The sequence below is a fragment of the Nicotiana attenuata genome, unplaced genomic scaffold (genome assembly GCF_001879085.1).
Source record: "Nicotiana attenuata strain UT unplaced genomic scaffold, NIATTr2, whole genome shotgun sequence".
Taxonomy (NCBI): Eukaryota; Viridiplantae; Streptophyta; class Magnoliopsida; order Solanales; family Solanaceae; genus Nicotiana; species Nicotiana attenuata.
The window spans coordinates 173,465-185,871 of record NW_017671247.1 but is presented as its reverse complement, the minus strand read 5'-3'; the positions used below and the strand labels follow the sequence as shown (position 1 = coordinate 185,871).

The 12,407-nt window shown below is 40.0% G+C and overlaps 1 pseudogene; it reads right to left on the bottom strand.

Moving 5' to 3' along the window:
* Positions 1 to 4,618: 4,618 nt before the first annotated feature.
* LOC109207015 lies at positions 4,619 to 9,859 on the bottom strand (annotated as a pseudogene).
* Positions 9,860 to 12,407: the final 2,548 nt, after the last annotated feature.

The following is a 12,407-nucleotide window of genomic DNA, read 5'->3' as shown; positions in this document are numbered from 1 at the left end:
ATATGTAGTATAGGCACAGAAGTAATGTCTCGACTTCTGAGCTACTCAAGTCAAAGCACAACAGGTACGTTCCAATAAAGAATACCGGGCCTCGTACGGGGTGAACTTCTTGCTGAGATAGTAAATGGCTTGCTCCTTCCTTCCTATTTCATCGTGCTGCCCTATAACATAATCGAAAGCTCCATCTAACACTGCAAGGTAGAGCAATAAGGGTCTACCTGGCTCAGGCGGGACTAAGACTGGTGGTATTGACAGGTACTCCTTGATTTTGTCGAAGGCCTTTGGCAGTCATCGGTCCATTTGGTGGCGGCGTCCTTCTTTAACATCTTGAATATTGGCTCACAGATTACTGTAGACTACGCTATGAATCGGCTGATATAGTTAAGCCTTCCCAAGAAAATCATCACATCTTTCTTGTTCCTTGGTGGTGGTAGTTCTTGAATGGCTTTGACCTTTGATGGATCCAATTCTATACCTCGGCGGCTCACAATAAACCCAAGTAATTTCCCAGCATAAACCCCAAATGCACACTTCGCGGGATTTAATTTCAGGTTGTATTTCAGTAGTCTATTGAAGAACTTCCTTAGATCTTCTATATGGTCAGTGGCCATCTTGGACTTGATAATAACATCATCCACATATACCTCTATCTCCTTGTGTATCATATCATAGAAGATGGTAGTCATGGCCCTCATGTAGGTGGCCCCTGCATTCTTCAGGACGAACGGCATCATCTTGTAACAGTACACTCCCCACAGCGTAATGAAAGCCGTTTTCTCAGCATCTTCCTCATCCATCCAGATCTGATGATAACCAGCGAAGCAATCTACAAATGACTGTAGCTCATGCTTGGCACAATTATCAATCAGGATGTGTATATTTGGCAAAGGGAAGTCGTCTTTCGGACTGGCCCGGTTGAGATCCTGGTAGTCGACACAGACTCTGACCTTCCCATCCTTCTTTGGCACTGGCACAATGTTGGCTAACCACGTCGGGTATTCTACTACCCTGAGAACCTTAGCGTTGATCTGCTTGGTGACTTCTTCCTTGATTTTCAAGCTCATATCAGGCTTGAACTTTCTGAGCTTTTGCTTTATCGGTGGACATATTGGATTGGTTGGAAGTTTGTGAGCCACAATAGACGTACTCAGACCAGTCATGTCATCATACGACCAGGCGAATATGTCCTCATACTCCTTTAGAAATTCTGTGTATTCTTTCTTCTCTGATGGCGACAGGTGAATGCTGATTCGCGTTTCCTTGACATTTTCTGAATCTCCCAGGTTGACAATTTCGGTCTCGTCCAGGTTGGACTTAGGTCTGTTCTCAAAATTCTCAACTTCTTTGACAATCTCGTCAGGTATGTCGTCTTCCTCTAAATCCATGTCCGTTTGTTGCGTTGTCTCATTGCATGTCACAGTCATTGGTTCATCAAGACAAGTAATAGTAATGCTGTATAGGTAAAGTAATGAGAGAAAACGATAGCAATAAATATTAATTCATAAGAAAAATCAAAAAATGCTTTTGATAAATTGAATAACTGTTTTGAACATCGAAGATCTTATTGCGGGAATTGAAAAATGCGAAAAGAAGATTATCTAGTAAATAAAACAGTGAATAATGCTTGTTTTAGCCTTGCTACCCCGAGGCTCGTCGGGCTTTGGTTGTCCTGATGGTCCAATTCTTGAGATGTGCCCCTCTGCTCACAGCTTGTATGGAAGGGCCTTCCTCCCCCTCCTCCTCGAGAATAACGCAACAGTCCATATCACTGTCCTCTAGAAACAAGTTCTTCACTGCTGCAAGTGCTTCTTCTTCATCTGACCCATAAATAATGTCGGCCTGTTGGAAGGTCTGCTCCAGATGCGGTATTGGCTGCTCTAGTGGGTAGTAAGGATTGCGCCATGGTGGCGACCAGCTATTGAATTCTTCCCAGGTGTATTCATATCCCAAACCGAAGGTAGTGCCATGTTTCTTGAGTTTTATGGGTTTAGAGATTCCTTGGAGGTTCTTGCCGAGCCCTTTGCCAGGCTCGTACCCACTCCAACTCAGTATACTCTCGATTTTGCTATCCCACCATTTGTCTTTGTCGATAGCATTGACCCGTTCAATGTGGTGGTAAGTTTCTCCACCCAGCTTCCTTCTTCCCTCGATCGCCGGAATAGTCTGGAGACTGTATATAGGGTTGTTACCGTCACCATGAATGATCACTTCCTGGTGATTCCGTTCGAACTTTACTGCCTGATGCAACGTTGATGCTACGGCCCCAACAGCATGGATCCATGGCCGTCCCAGCAGCAAGTTGTAAGATGCTGGTACATCTATTACCTGGAAATCGACCTCGAACCAGGTTGGTCCTATCTGCAGGCATAGACTAATCTCACCAATGGTGGATCTCTGAGAACCATCGAAAGCTTTCACATTGATTGCTCCATCCTTTATCTCATGCAGCCCTTTACCCAACTTCTTGAGTGTTATTAGCGGACAAATGTTAAGACTGGACCCTCCATCGATCAGGATTCTGGTGATGAAATAATCTTCGCATTGCACGGTGATGTGCAGTGCTTTGTTGTGCCCCAGCCCTTCAGGTGGCAGCTCATCCTCATGAAAGGTGATCTTATGGCTTTCCAGCACTTGTCCTACCATATTAGCCATTTCCCCGATAGTGATGTTACTTGGTACATACGCTTCATTCAGCACGTTCAACAGAGCATTCTTGTGCGTCTCAGAATTTTGCAGCAAAGAGAGAATGGATATTTGTGCTGGCGTTTTGTTTAAATGGTCGATGACCGAATATTCCTTGGCCTGTATTTTCCTCCAAAGGTTGTCAGGACCTGTCTCAATGAGGGGCGGCCGGTTGGAGGCTTTCTTGCTTGATTCAACTAGATGTTCAGGGGTATAGACTCTACCAGTTCTTGTCATACCCTATGCTGCGACAGTTTCTTCAATCCTGACCTTGCCCTTCCTTCTCGCCTCGGCTGTATAGTCCCAGGGTATAGGATTTGTATAGAAGGGTGGCATGGTTGACATTGCCACTTCGAATGGAACATGCGCCTTGGGTGGCAAGACTGCAACCTCAAATGGTGCTGGTGCATTTGCCGGAGACACGAATTCAACCTCAATTGGTACCGGTGTTTTTGCGGGTGGCGCTGCTTCAAACTCAAGAGGTATAAACATATTCACCTCAGCGTCTTCAGACGGTTGGATCTGGACTATGATTGGTTTGAGAGTAATTGCCGGTTTCTTTTGGTCATCACCTTCTGCGATCAACGCGATTGATCCCTCGGGATCCCAGTCATCTTCTACTTCAATCATGTGGATACCTCCACCCTTATGGTCTGGCAGAGGATTGTGTCGGATGTTTGGATCGGGTTCCTTTGCCACAATGATCTTGTTATCAATCAAAGACTGTATCTTGTCTTTCAAAGAGGCATTTTTCGATGGTGTGCCCTTTCATGCCGGAGTGGTATGCATAGGACTTGTTTAGGTTAACCCATTGAGAAGGATTCTCAGGGGTTGTAGCAGGGATGGGGGTGACATAACCAACAGCTTTGAGCCTCTCATACAGCTGGTCAATGGGTTCGGCGATGGCGGTATATTATTTTGGAGGTCTGTGATCGAAATTAGGTCGAGGTCTAGGGAAGTTTTGGCATGCAGGGGGTGATTGATAATGGGATGGTTGAGCATTATAGGTTTGGTAGACATGAGCGGGTTGGGAGTATCTGGGTGAAGTAGGTTGATACGTAGGAGGTGGAGATGATTGATAAGTTGGTAGCGGAGCTTGGTACGAGGGTGAGGGTGCTTGGTAATTTGGGGTTGGCTGGTATGTGAGTGGAGGTGTCGGGTAAGTTTGGTATTTGAGGGGAGACTTGGTCCTTTGTGCAACCATCACGGCCCCTACGTCCCTTTTCTTAGACACGCCACTGGACTGTAAAGCCTTATTTGTAGCTTGCAAGGCTTCGAAATTTGTAACCATATCACTTTTAATACCTTCTTCAATTCTTTCACCTAATTTGATAATGTCGAAGAACTTGTGGTTCTCAATCATTATCAGCCGTTCATAGTATTCCGGGTCCTGAGCCCGGACAAAGAACTTGTTCATTTGCTCCTCTTCTAAGGCGGGTCTGATCTTAGCAGCTTCGGACCTCCAGTGAGTAGCATACTCGCAAAATGTCACCGTGGGCTTCTTCTTCAAAATCTGGATATAGAACACGTCTAGTGTGTTCTCTGTATTAAACCTGAATCTGTCCATAAAGTCAGATGCCATGCCCACCCAGCTTGACCACTTCTTGGGATCTTGGCTGATGTACCAAGATAATGCATCTCCTTTCAAACTCCTCATGAACAGCTTCATACGGATCCTTTCATCCTTCCATACTCCAACCAGCTTGTCGCAATATGTCCTCAGATGGACCCTTGGCACTACGAGAAAATTGGCTTTTAGTGAAGGGAAATCCAGTCATTAAAAGTTCAAATCCAGGCGCTATAAGTCAATAACGACCAAATAAAATCCGGTCGCCGCCGGTCGCTAAAGGCTCCGTCATTAAAAGTTAAGGACCGAATTAGAATGCGGTCGTTAAATTCCCTTAACGACCAGAAAACTTCCTGTCATTGTTCCTATTTAGCGACCAGTGTTCCCGTCGCAAATTGCCAAATTTCCCTTCGCTAATGCACCTGTAACCATTTGATAATCCTGTTGTTAGAGAGTTTTAAAGACCACATTCCCTTCATTGATGATAAATTTTAATAAATATAATTACACCAATCTATATTTTTTTCTATAGTTATCCAATAATAATCATTACCATATGCTTTCTCTCACACACATATATACAACACCTAAATATATACCAAATAATCAAAATTCATACTCAACAAAATTTCATTATTCGTTACAAAGAATCGAAGGATCTCAATGTCTATAAATATACCCAACCAAATTGCATGACACTATTTATATTAACTCCTAAAAACGGACACTAGAACTATAGCACGATGTACAAATGACAATCTTTAAACTACTACTAACAGAACAAAAACTATATTGTGCTTCAACTTGCTCTGCACATTCTTCAAGCATAGCTTCTTCAGACTTCAAGTTCCTGATCTGTTAAGAGAAGATGTCGTGTCACTTTAGTGAAAAAATCATGAACCAGTGTAAAACCTTAAGGATCTCTGGTGTAACAGTGTTAGGTCTTATTGATGAAAAGGCTGCCATGACTGGAGCTGGCTTTGTTCCCAATTGAGTCGTTGGATGTGTAATGGAAGCTGTAGGTGTACTGCATAAAACGTTTAACAAGAAAATGAAGTGGCATAGTCAGACACTGTCTACACCGTTAGTGTATATAAGTTAAATACATTCATAAATTGTTATACCTTGTTGAATTAACATAAGTGAAGAGTTCAAGTCCATCAGTGTAACTAATTTGCGTAGCAGGTAAGACGTGAGAATCAGCAATAATTTCATCGCCAGATGCATAATCGTTGGCTAGAACTATTCCAACTGAACCTGCCAAAGCAGCTTGTTTTCCCTTGTCAACCCTTGCATTATCTCCTCTTAGACAAACTAAAATACTTCCCTTTACCTTCTTAGGGTCCAATGCCCCAGCTTTGCATAAGTGACTGCAGTTAAACAAGAAAAAGAAAGAACTAAATGTCAGCCAAGCAAAGTCTCACATTTATTTGTAGTAAAAGCTAGTGAAGTAAGTTGATTATACTCACGCATCATCAGTTGAAGCATGGGGAGCTTTTGCTGAAGCAACATTTATAATAGGGAAGAACTTGCATTTGGGTAGTGTTTCAACTGAAAGACTTTCTCCCAATCAAAAATATTTTATTTAGTAAAATCAAGACAAGAATGTACATACACGTTCAGTGGCGAAGTCAGAAATTCTTACAAGGGTATTAAAAAATTGCAAGTATGTTACACCTCCTATATATCTTTATCGGTAAAATAATGCACAAGAGAAGGAAAAGAAAACCTTACTTTGTACTGATTTTTGTTTCCTAGAATGATATAGCTAGGAAACTAACGATCCATAGTTCTCTCGCCAACAATTATGAGCCAAGGTGCAACATCTGATATCGTACCGGGGCCAGGACCAGAGTTACCAGCAGAGGTAACAACAACAATGCCATGCTTAACAACATGAAATGAACCAATAGCTACACAGTCATTGACATATGCTCCAGCATCTCCTCCAAGTGAAACTGAAAGCACGTCCATGCCATCATCAATTGCCATATCAAAAGCAACCAAGATATCTGAATCAAAGCACTCATTGCCCATAATTGGAGGTCAGCAAACTCTGTAAGCTGCTACTCTTGCTTTTGGTGATCCACCCTTTGCTGTTCCATTTCCATACCTAAAAACACTTGATCCTTGAACAACGTGTGGGAACCATGTCCATCATTGTCTCGTGGTGTGTTGAAACTTGAATTGAGAGATCCTGCTAGAGTCACGTATCCGTTGTTGAAGTACCTTGCTCCAATTAGCTTCCTTTATTTAAGATGGACACAACTTCAATTCAAAATCTTTATTCAACACTAAAATGTAGAATTCATCCTTTGAAGTAGGATATTTTCACTAGTTAAGCCAATTTTAAGTTTTCCTGGATTAGTGATTTAGGGAACAAATCAACAATCACTTTACAATTACTTATGTTGTCCAAAACTTACAAATTATTACTATATATATATATATGTATATATATATATATATATATATATATATATATATATATATATATATATAAAGATGTATGGTTTAATTTTTGAAGGGGTCAATGTCAGTGACAGAATGTTCTTAAAATGTGCAAATTCTGTTTGCGAGCTATGAAGATAAGAGCTAAAAGAAAAAAAAGTTGCACTGGGGAAACAGTACCTTTTGCACTAAAAGGTATGATCAGAATCATTTTTGGCAATCCCTCTCCACTTTAATGGAATTGGTCCCAATTCATTCATCAAATAAAGCTTCTGATTCGGCCAGGCACCTGGTCCACAACCTCATATCACACAAAAAGTGAAGATAGAAAGCAGCAGTAACTCATAATGTAGTAAAGAAAGTTATTTAATAGTGCACTCTTTACTATTTTTTTTGTTTTGTCAGTTTCCAAGTGAAGTGGACTATTTAACATCAAAGATTAATTTTTATCCCTTATTTTTGCAACATGGTGAAGAGGAGCTATGGAGCTCTTCCGTGTGACCTATAGGTCACCGGTTTGGGCCGTGAAGAAAGTTAAGCTTGCATAGGGGGTAGGCTGCCTTAAAGGTTGCGGCCTTTATTCGGACACTACGTGAATACGAATAACCTTCGTGCACCAACTACCCCTTTTATGTTATTGTTCAAAAATGTCATATATCATGGATTTCCATACACATAGAATGAAAGTTTGAGCTGTTTGAAGGGGTAAAGTCCTATGCGGAATTGGTACTTAGTAAAAGGTTGGACTAACTAAGGAAAAAGAAGAAAGGTGAAATTATCCATCTTTTGAGTTAGGGCATCAGAACCTAAAGCTATTTTTTGGACATATTTTGTCTTTTTAATTCTACTTTGTTTTCCAACTTGTTCTTTGTTTTTAGTGACATCAACCAATCCACTTAGTATGTAGGCTTTGTCTGTGCTAGGACACACAAGCCTGTAATGGATTAATGAACAACATTAAAAAATTGAAGTTCTCAATTTTATGACAGTATTAGACTTCTTAATTGCTAAGTAGTTTTCCAACATGACTTGCCTAGAAGATTGCACTGAAAGCAATGACTTTCTATTTTCAGAAATCATAATACTTAATTTCAATTCGAAGTAATCAAAACATAAATAATCCATGTAATTGGACCCTACCATCAAAGATGAATAAAATAATATACTTTCTCCAATTCTAACTCTTTCAACTGCTAAAAAGGTGCAGACATGATTCAGCGTGTTAAACACATTAGTTAACTGATGAATAATTGGAACAATCCCACATAAATAATTCTTCCAATCAGGAAGGTGCAACTGAGACAAACAAATTCACATAAATAATCTTTTCAGTAGAAAGCTTTTTAAATGGAATTCAAGACAAAAAAAAAATATTTTTATCATAATTCATATGATACAATGAAGTGTAAATTTCAAGAATTTGCTTCAATGAAGGCAAAGAGAGTTTATACACCTCGCGCTCAAGGCTTCTGGGCCATTTGAAGAGATTTTCTGGCTCTAAATCAAACTTGGCAGTTTAGACTTAAGGATTTTCTGATCCCTTGCAAAGATACACTTCTCTAACGTGACATTGGACCTTATAAAAATAAGAATTTTCTAACACCTATGGCGGATATCAGTTAGAAAGTTAGTCCAATTTAACTCCAAGACAACATCCCATAAGAACTCAATCAACAGAAATATAATAAAAAGGTTAAACAGTAAAATGATCTTTTCAAGTCAAAGCCACTAAAGCAACCTAAATCTTCCAAATTAACCAAAACCTTCAACTGCAAAACCTACTCAAATGTCACAGCACAGGTAAAATACAACAAAAAATTAACTTATGACATGTTAACTTTTCCACCTGAACAGAAACCAACCATACCAAAAAGCATGTTCCTCATTATGCCATTCACTTAAATACTTCATCAAATTATAAGACGATGAAAAGACAAAGTACTCTTCTTTATTTATGACAGTGGTGCCGGACCATTTTGCGTCAAAGTACTCTTATTTCTCAAGCCAAAGCAACAATATGAACAAAATAATTAACATAAATACAAAAAGAACATTACTAGGTCATTTTATCACTGTCACACCTCCTTTTTACACACCTACCCCAAAGGATAATGTGTAAGGGAGTTTTTCCATTTAAAGTGACATTATTCGAAACTGGATTATTTATTTATTTTTAGAGTCGCCACTCGGGAAAGGATGGGCTTTTGGTGTCCCGAGTCACCGGTTTAATTTAAATCCCAAATCGAGGAAAAATTTCGACTTCCCAATTGGAGTATGCGAACCAGAAATTCTGTGTAAGGAATTCTGTTGACCCGAGGGAAGGTGTTAGGCACCCCCGGATCCCGTGGTTCTAGCACGGTCGCTTAAATTATCATAAATGGCTAAAATCTGATTTTTACTACAAGCTCCAACCTATAGTGCAATTTTAAGAATTATTCAACCGCTTTTAGTTTTTTTTTTTTACGGAAAGTGAACACCGTTTAAGAGCGTGTTTTTGGATCACGTCACATGAAATGCACCCGGATCCTCAACACCTCTTATTCAGCGTTTTGGGATTTGGATCTGGGTCGCATGAAATGCACACCCGTATTTAAGAAGGTGATATTATTTAAAAGCGCGCCTAGAGTGGCTAACGTCTTATTAACTTTGCGGGAGGCCATGAAAATTCGCTAAATGGCACGTCCCGAATTTCTAAAATATTTTAATAAAACGTTTAATGAGGGCCCCGCAAGTTTTGCATTTCGTTTGGCGAGGCTCATCTCAATTTATTTATTTAAAGGCCAGTCCTAAAGTAACTATGATTTTCTATTTATTATTTGTCCCTAAAAGGGCTAATTAATTTGCATTTATGAATTCAGGTCTCAAGTTCAAGTCCGAATTCAAACAAAAGGGCAGACCCTCTTAGTTTGAACCCGCTACCTAACTCGAAAACCTAAATTTATACTTGCAAATCAACTCTCATATTCCTGATGTATCTTTAAAGGGGGTTTTTGACTTATAACAATTTTTTGGGCCTAAGAATTGACCAAAACATGAAGCAATCCTGTTGTCTGAGCTAGGCAGTCTACGTTCATGATGCAGCCAAACTTTGGGCTCAATATGAGCCCAATTCCAGAATGAGGCAAGAAAACCGGATAGGCCTTCAGCTGCAGTGCACATTGGGCCTATCTTGATGGTCCAAATATTTACAATCAAACTAAGCCCAGATTCACATGTCAATTAATGCTCAAGTTATGAATTAGCACTTAATCTGGAATTATGATAGGCCTTTAGACTTAATCCGTGTACTTCTCAAACAAATCCAGTATAAACTAAACAAGAACTGAAAATCAATACTGGAAACGTGACTATTATAATGTTACTATTATACCCAGCAAAACATTTGATATGGAATCATAAGCATTTGTATTACCTAATATTGTAGCTCAAGCCGATACTGCCTGTGATATTGTAAAATTAGTTGTGCAAAACGAGTATTATTGAATATCCTACTTATGCGAAGTGAAGAGAATGGTCCAGTAATTCCAATTAACTAACAGCTTAACAGTCCAAATTATACATATAGAATTAACTCATGACAAACTTAACATTCTACAGGCAATCCTGGTTATACAATCCACAAATTGTCCGATTTAACTACAAAACAAATTTAAACAACCCTAAATAACACATAGTCCTATCTAACACCAATACTCATTTATTTAAATGAAACTACAACTACACATTAACTAGTAATGGAAGCCAAAACAGATTTGTATGATCGAATTGCTTCATCATTTGGATTTCACAAGTATTCACATGCATTGAATGAGCCATTAGGGATTACAAATGTACCTGGAATTGAGCAAAGTAAAAGAAAGGGGTCAGCAACAACAAGAGGAAGTAGTAGTGTTAAGCAACAAGAGCAACAACAATCTCAAATCGAAGTCACAGCCACCAAAACCAGTAACAAGACCCAGAAATCGACTTGAATAGCCAAGTTAACTTCAAAATGATACTCTAAAATTCTCAGCAATTCTAACTACTGAAAGCACAAGGAAAGCTAGTCCATATTCAAACTTATGTGAGCTGGAATTGTGATTCAAGACATGGAAATCTCTAATTCACCCAAAAAATTCAATGGAGTAGTAAATTTCAGGGTTCAGCCGCCCCAAATTTCCAGAGTTTTTCAATGCATAAAAATCTGTATTGTACTCCAAGTAACAATGCCTTTATAGGCAAGTTACTAGGGCAACTTCAGACTTTATTTTTTACACTTTAGTCCTTTAATTTATGACTTGTTGGTCAAGTTAGACCTACAATTTACTAGCAAACCCCTACTAGAAGTTTCTAGGAAGCCCCTTGGGCAGTTACTTGAGAGATTCTCTCAGTGCATTACCTAAGTTACCCCTTAAACACCCTGTATTTACACTAAAGACCGACCTGGGTCCAGTGGGTGCGGGTTATTGGATCCTAAATGGGTTCAATGTCTCAAAAGATATGGTCTCAAGTTCGGGCCAAGCAAGATTCCCTAAAAATGTGATCCGTAATGACCTCAAAGCCCAAATGGCACAGTAAAACCAAGACAAATTCAGAAAACTAAAAGGATCCAAACAAATTGATTAATCAAACGATTACCAACAAACAGGGGACTAATTGAACTATCAAAATAAACCTAATCAAATTAACCTATGTGACCAGAACAAGAAATCAAAGATTTAAACATGCTATTAACAAAACTAAATAAACTTAGAAAATCAGAAAACAAATTTTAAGGGGAAAGCGAGCACTAAGAAAAGAGGTCATGGGTTCAAGACCTTGACCTAGTCTCGATGGAAATGATCTTAATCAAAGAGGGAAGAAGAAAGAAAGTGAATCACAAACAAAAAAAAGAAGAAAAAGAGAACAAAAGAAGAGAGAAAAAAAAAACAAAACATGAAAGGGACTCACCAGCTAAGCTCGGAATCGAAACTAGTACTCTGATTTGACCTAAAACCATGCCAAACGAGTGCCATTCTTTTGTGTCAAACGAGGAAATGCAGAAGAGTGACCTTGTATGCATAGATCCAATTTTGGACTCCTAAGGCTCAAGTCTCGGATTTAATATTTGAAGAATTCTGGGCATATTCAAAGGAAGCCAATGACAGATTAGGCATGAGGGAGGCATGGGGGCTATGGGGTGTTGTTTCGAGGGGGTTTGGAGGCGGCGCCGCCACCGGCGAAACTGTGGCGGCGTTAGGGTTTTGAAGTTTCGAAAGGCTCCGGTGGGATTTGAAGGAAGATCGTGGTGGATTCGTGACAAGGGGGGGAAGAAGGGCTTCTGGTGTGATTTTGGGTATCATTGGAGAATCGCCGCCGCCGTGGGCGATTTCTGGCGGCGGCAGACGGTGGCTCAGGGCGGAGACAGGCGGTCTCTAGGGTTTGAAGAGAGCAGAGAGATGAGGGGTGGGGGGGTTGGTTCGGACAGCTTTATACTTATGATATCCCACTTCAGGGCCGTTGGATCTCCTTACCTCGACGGTCCTGATTATTTTGGATGAAACGACGTCGTTTGGTTGATGGGGGGCTGGACTGGGTTAGCGGGATGGGTTTTTGGGCCGGACTTGGGTATTTTAGACCGGGTTTTACGTTTTGGGCCTTGGGGAGGTTAGGTATCAGAGACTGGCCCAACATTTGGGCCTTTTAAAGTAAAAGACTCAATTTCTTTTGATTTTGTTTCTTTTTCTTT